Here is a 5,328-nt window from a genome sequence, read left to right as displayed (position 1 = left end):
GTACCTGTTACTTAGTAGATGCTCCAAAAATATTTTAAATAAAAAATAGAATACTAATTTATATATCTAAAGCTATGGCAATAGACGCCTCAGTCTTTGATAATCTACTATAAGTTTCTCTATAATAGGGAGATACCTGCCAGGAGAACTGGCTAGCTAAATTGATCCAATAATTGGTGGCCTCTCCCCTGATCAATGCATAAATGGGCATGATCAACTCTGAATCTCTCTTTGTCTATAATAAGTGAATAGGTTTTTGTCTGTTTGTTTGTTTGTTTGTTTTTACGTCTACAATACCTGGTCTTCCAGGTGGTCTCCCATCCAAGTACTAACCAGGCCCAACCCTGCTTAGCTTCTGAGATCAGACAGGATCGGGCTTGTTCAGGGTAGCATGGCTGTAGACTAAATAGTTCTAAGAGTTGTTTTTCCCCACCACAATGTCTAGTTAATGACAAAGTTACCTTTTTTTGGGGGGGTGGTATATTAAGGGCTCTTAGTAACTCATCTAATACTCGCATTAACCCTATGAGGTGCTATTATTAAGAATAGTAAAACTAACAATAAACTATTGCACTACTATTGTCATCAGTCACTATCTTTCTGGTAATATTGCCAGAAGCCTGAGTGGAGTGTATCTTAGGAACCTGAAGGTGTCAGATCACCTGAGGGGAAATTTTTCAATGTGTGATCTACACTTAATGTCTCCTATGACAAATGCCCCCTGAGTTTGATTAGAGTAGGTCCTCAGTTAATGTCATAGATAGCTTCTGGGACTTTAAGTGAAACCATGAATAATAAACCAGTTTTACCATAGGCTAATTGATAAAAACAAGAGTTAAGTTCCTATAGTTATGACGAAATGATGTTGAATGAAATAATGTTATTCGAGTACCTGCTGTACATTGCCAAGGACTCGCCTTACTGTAGCCTCACAGTGGTTACTGTAAATTAATTCTAAATATCAAAGGCAAAATGACCAAAGATTTGAATCCAAAGTAGCAAATAGAATATACTCTATATTCTCTTTTAAGTCCTTTGCTGAGTATAGAAGGAGATAATGAGCAAATTCCGGATAACTTGTTGCATATAGTAACTTAGTACAACTGAGGACTATTTCTTGAACTTGAAATTATGTATTGACCACTGTTTTATCCATCTGTGTTTTCTTATGGTCTCTTTAGAAAGTGTTTAGTCATCAGCATCATCCTAGCGAGAAAAAGAGAGCAAGTGAATGAGCTATTACTTCTTACTGTGTATCAATGCTGTGTATCTATGCTTCCCATAGAACCTATTTAGAACAACCCTGTGAACTAGATACAATAATTCTGTTTTGTTTTTGTTTTCGTTTTTGTTTTCAGATGAGGAAACTAAGCAAAATTAAATATCTTTGTGGCTTAGTTCAGGCTGCTAAAACAAATGACCATAGACTGAGTGGCTTAAACACTAAAAATGTATTTCTCACAGTTCTGGAAGCATGAAGCCTGAGATCAGAGTGAGAACATGGTTAGGTTCTGGTAAGAGCTGTTTCCCTGGTTTGCAGATGGTTGTTTTCCTGCTGTGTCCTCGTGTGGCACAGAGCAGGAGATGAAGCAAGCTGTCTTTTGTTTCTTCTTCCAAGGGCATTGATTCCCTTGTGAGGGCTCTAGCTCCATGACCCAAACCCTTCCCCAAAGGCCCATCTCCAAATACCATCATACGGGCCCTCAGAGTTTCAATATATGAATTTTGAGGAGACATAAACATTCAGTCCATAGCACTTGCCAAAAGCACCTACCTGAGATAAAAATATTTTATTTACAAATTCTTCAACACAACTGAAGTAAATGCAGATTTACTGTCATAAACTATATTGTCTGGCTATCTCTATATTGTAAGCAATCACTACAAAGCTAAAACAAGGAGTGTTGCCTCTGAGCTGGTGATGACCTCAGTCTTCATTCTCCAAAGAACTGCAAAATAATGAGCTTTCTTAACCAAAGCATGGGTTATTTCCCGTGGAAAAATGAATTATATGTAGAGAAGCATGTTCATTCTTATCAAAATATTTAATTTACTTCCATGTTTACACTGCTTCATATCTGCTAATCTTTTAAATTTCGGAACGCATCTAGGCTTCTCAACAAAGTTTTTTGGCTCGTAATTTTTGTCTATGCAAAACATGTGGCCATGTGAACCCTATGACTGCCTTTTGGAAAACAGTGTGATTTTACTATAAAAGGCGTCTTTACGGGTACAGAACTGGGGATGGCCTGTAGATTTGATTTCTTCTCACGATTTTCCTTGATAGCCCCTCCACACCCAGCCATGAGTGTTCCTGTTTTCATTCCATGGGTTGTGAATTGCAGTCTCTCTCAAATTTCTTCTTTTCCTAGTATTTACATGTTATGACCTTGCTTTGAGAAAGGGACTAGAATCTATAGGGCTAGGTAGGTGAGGATGCCTGGCTGGGCAGAGTATGTGAGAGTAACATTTTGTCTTTTCTAACCAATAGGCGAAGTGTTGAGGAGGAAATGGAACTCTAGTAAAGAGAAAAAGGCACAGAAAAGTCTAGGGTAAACTGCAAGTGTTTTTTTGAGTCTCTCCACAACTTTCATTTTATTCTATCCTTCCTCTTTTGGCATTTTTCTTTCTTCCTGGCCTCCCCATTCTTTTTGGGATTCCTTTTCTAGGGCATTGGTTCTCAAACTTTTGCATGCATCAGATTACCTGGAGGGCTTGTTACAATACAGAGCCTCCCTCTAAGAGTTTTAATTCAGTAGGTCTGGGGTGGGATTCAAGGATTTGCATTACAACAAATTCCTGGGTGAAGCCGATAATGCTGGTCAAGGGCCACACTTTGAGGACCACTGGTCTAGACATTCTCTTTATCAGCTTAATATTTTCATTCATTTGTTCATTCAATCATTCATTCATTCAATACTTATTGAGATATTACTGACCCAAGCGGTGCCTCAGACACTGAATAACCCCCACAGAACCCAGCTTTAGTGAATGGCATTTTAGTGGGTCTTTAATAAATGCTAAGTGGCTGTGCAACCTACATTTTCCTGAGTCTCACCAGCCTATGGGTACCAAGCACGCTTTAGTGGGAGTGACTCAGATTTTGCTGACTCTTACTCTCTTCTGCATAAAACAAGACCTCCAGCACCTCTCAAAAGCATTCAGTTATGTCACAGGGATGCCAGGGCTTGTCACTCATGTGCTATAACCCAGTCATTTCTGGTAGCCACACACTAGCCTCTCTCATAGATGTTTTCCGTCTGTGCAGAAACTTAAAGGTAATTCACTGCTGAGCCCACTGCTGCTGCTGCTGCTGCTGCTGCTGCTGCTGCTGCTTCCATGAGGTCCATGCCAGGAGTGCTACCCACCAGTGCTTCCAAAATTGCCAACACCTGGAATTGGTGGGGTGAATGGGATGCTCCTTAACCCTACATCACATTTCCTTGCCTGGAAACCAAAGTGTACTGCTGGTGCCTCAGAATTTCACAGAATAATACATGCAAATATTTCCATCAGTATTTGCCTGTACTTCTTTCCCTGGGGCTCGAAACTATAGGGCTGGGGAAGTGGTGATGGGTGGATGGGCAGGGTATATGATATTAACAATCTGTCTTTTCTAGTCCAGGTTCTCTGCCAACATGCATGTGTAGTTTCCCCATGCCAATTGATATGCCACACATGTCTGAATCACAGTGGGAGACACAACTGAGTTTCAAAACTACTAGATACGAATGAAAAAAGGAGCCCAAATTTCTCCTGCACTTTTAAGGTGTTTATTTATAACCTCAATGCGTTTTTAACGTGCCAGATTTAGTCTAGTGTAACCAGGGAACTTCCTTCCTTTAAATGTACTCTGCAGCTTACTTCTTTTACACAAACTATGCCTTAGGTGAGGAGAAAAGAGATAATTTGTAGCACTGCACTAGTTTCCTGCAAGGAGCCAAAGAATCGAGGCAGCTTTATCCAATCTTTATCCAGTCTTTACAGAGGCTGAAAACCACCGCTGCTTTGGTCGTTCTATCCTAAGCCAAGGATGGCCTAGGTCCAGGTGTCTGTGCTGGCTTCTGTGTGTGTGGCTAGAGAGTAGGAGTGGGAGGCAGAGTTTTGAGCCTTCAGCACCTACGACTGAAATAAAGTTTAGTTGTCTAGAGGTTGTCCAGGGGCTTTTAGAAGGATAGAAACCCGCTGCCTGATAGTTCAAATTGCAATTCCGTCACCACCATCTCATTTAATCATTGCAAGAGACTGATGGGGTAAGCGGTATTATTATTCTTAGAGATGGACACTGAGAAATAGAGAGGTCGGGTTACTTGCCACAAGGGACCACAGCTAGAGAGTGAAGGAAGAAAACTCCAAGCCAAGGCTTTCTCCCTCTGGAGCCCCTTCTCTACACATCATACCCTTTGGCCTCCACTAATCCCTCTCGTGGCTTTAAGGGGAGGCAATGTATTAGTCTTATAATAAAGAGACATTCTTTTGGGGGAGAGGGAGCTATCAACCAAATTTACTAACTCACAGAACTCTTATCTACTTCCTAGGCATTTCTTTACTAAAAAAGTTGTTTTAGAAACAGCCAGCAGAGGCCTCTGCTTTTTATAACCTGGGTTCTGCCAAAGACTTAATTTTTAAAGAGTCAGGAGAGCTGTTATTCTCAATATGTGAAAATAATAAGATAGTTATAATAAAACAGCTCTGTCACAGTTTCTTTTCAAGAAGTTAACATTTACTATCTAGAAAATAAATAACGCCGTGCATATGGAAGTGTGCTGTAAGAGTTTTGGAGCACAAAGAAAATTACTTTGAGGTTAGTGGTCTTACAACATTTAGCCAAAATCTGCAGGTACTTCTAGGCCACAGTCAGCACTGGAATTGTTCCTTCTCTTTCCTTCTTGCGACAGAACTGTTAAAGAGGAAGAAAGGTCTGAATTTAAGAGTGCTAAAATAGAAGTTCTATTTTAATTTTTGGCATTTTATCACTTGGAAGTTTATTCTTTCCTTCTTTATATATTTCGATGCCTTAATCTTTTTTGCTTTGTAAAATGTGTTTTAAGGATTGTATACTATACTCTAATCTCTTACCCACCCCCCAGTATCACAAACGTTTTTCCTATGGGGAAAACAATCCTATTCCCTTCCTGCCTTCTGATTCTATTTGCCTTCGAAGCAAAAAGAATATGCCTAAGTGAGGCCCGGAGGTCATCAACCTCTGCCTTTGTGCCAGGACATGCAAACTACCTAAGCCAATTACTAACCGGTTTTTTAAAAAACCTCCAATCAGAGAGAACCCACGACTTCTTTTTGTGAACTGTAGCACTACGCAACTGCACA

At 40.1% G+C, this 5,328-nt stretch overlaps 1 pseudogene; it reads right to left on the bottom strand.

The window, feature by feature from the left end:
- Positions 1–285: 285 nt before the first annotated feature.
- On the bottom strand, positions 286–403 carry LOC111739755 (annotated as a pseudogene).
- Between the last annotated feature and the right edge of the window lie 4,925 nt (positions 404–5,328).

Source organism: Pteropus vampyrus, unplaced genomic scaffold (genome assembly GCF_000151845.1).
Source record: "Pteropus vampyrus isolate Shadow unplaced genomic scaffold, Pvam_2.0 Scaffold53, whole genome shotgun sequence".
Classification (NCBI taxonomy): Eukaryota; Metazoa; Chordata; class Mammalia; order Chiroptera; family Pteropodidae; genus Pteropus; species Pteropus vampyrus.
This window is presented reverse-complemented; position numbering and strand designations above follow the sequence as displayed.